At 37.2% G+C, this 1,496-nt stretch overlaps 1 protein-coding gene across 6 annotated transcripts in view; it reads left to right on the forward strand.

Annotated features, from left to right (window-relative positions):
* The window catches only part of ENTPD1 (ectonucleoside triphosphate diphosphohydrolase 1), a 107,052-nt gene that overhangs the window by 84,815 nt on the left and 20,741 nt on the right, over positions 1-1,496 (forward strand). The gene's annotated exons all lie outside the window — the stretch shown is intronic.

Genomic DNA, 1,496 nt, shown 5'->3' on the forward strand with positions numbered 1-1,496 from the left:
CCCATTGAGGATAATATTGGCTGTGGGCTTTTCATAAACTGCTTTTATAATGTTTAGGTAAGTTCCTTCTATTCCGACTTTCTCAAGGGTTTTTATTAAGAAAGGGTGCTGTATTTTGTCAAATGCTTTTTCTGCATCTATCGACAGGATCATACGGTTTTTATCCTTTCTTTTGTTAATGTGATGGATCACATTGATGGATTTGCAAATATTGAACCAGCCCTGTAACCCAGTAATGAATCCCACTTGATCATGATGGATAATTCTTTTTATGTGCTGTTGAATTCGATTTGCTAGTATCTTGTTGAGTATTTTTGCATCTGTATTCATTAAGGATATTGGTCTGTAGTTCTCTTTTTTGGCTGGGTCTCTGTCTGGTTTGGGTATCAAGATGATGCTGGCTTCGTAGAATGAGTTTGGAAGCTTTCCTTCTATTTCTATTGTTTGGAATAGTTTGAGAAGAATGGATATGAGCTCTGCTTTAAATGTCTGGTACAATTCCCCTGGGAAGCCATCTGGCCCTGGGCTTTTATTCGTTGGGAAATTTTTGATAACGGATTCGATTTCTTCACTGGTTATTGCTCTATTCATGCTTTCTATCCTTCCTGTTTGAATTTTGGCAGTGCATGTGTATTTAGGAATTTGTCCATATCTTCTGTGTTGTCCAGTTTGTTGGCATATAATTCTTCATAGTAATCTCTGATGATTGCTTGTATTTCTAATGGATTGGTTGTAATAGATCCTTTTTCATTCATGATTTTGTCTATCTGGGTGCTCTCTCTTTTCTTTCTGAGGAGCCTGGCTAGAGGTTTATCGATTTTTTTATTTTTTCAAAGAACCAACTCTTGGTTTCATTGATCTGCTCAACTGTTCTTTTGGATTCTATATTGTTTATTTCTGCCCTGATCTTTATTATTTCTTTTCTTCTGCTGGGTTTGGGGTGCTCTTGCTGCTTCCCTTCTAGTTCCAGTAGGTGCTCTGTTAAATTTTGAATTTGCGCTTTTTCTCGTTTGTTGAGATTGGCCTGGATTGCAATATACTTTCCTCTTAGGACTGCCTTTGCTGCATCCCAGAGATTTTGGATTGTTGTATTTTCATTTTCGTTGGTTTCCATATATTTTTTAATTTCTTCTCTGATTGCCTGATTAACACAATCTTTCTTTAGTAGGGTGGTTTTTAACCTCCACATTTTTGGAGATTTTCCAAACTTTTTTCTGTGGTTAATTTCAAGTTTCATAGCATTGTGATCTGAAAGTGTGCATGGTATGATCTCTATTCGTTTATAGTTATAGGGCTGCTTTATGCCCCAGTATGTGGTCAATCTTTAAGAATGTGCCATGTGCACTTGAAAAGAAGGTAAAAGCCTAAATGTCCATCACCTGATGAGTGGATCAAGAAGATGTGGTATATATACACAATGGAGTACTACATGGCAATGAGAGGGAATGACATATGGCCATTTGTAGGAAAGTGGATGGACCTTGAGGGTGTCATGC

Source organism: Suricata suricatta, chromosome 2, assembly GCF_006229205.1.
Source record: "Suricata suricatta isolate VVHF042 chromosome 2, meerkat_22Aug2017_6uvM2_HiC, whole genome shotgun sequence".
In the NCBI taxonomy this organism is placed as follows: Eukaryota; Metazoa; Chordata; class Mammalia; order Carnivora; family Herpestidae; genus Suricata; species Suricata suricatta.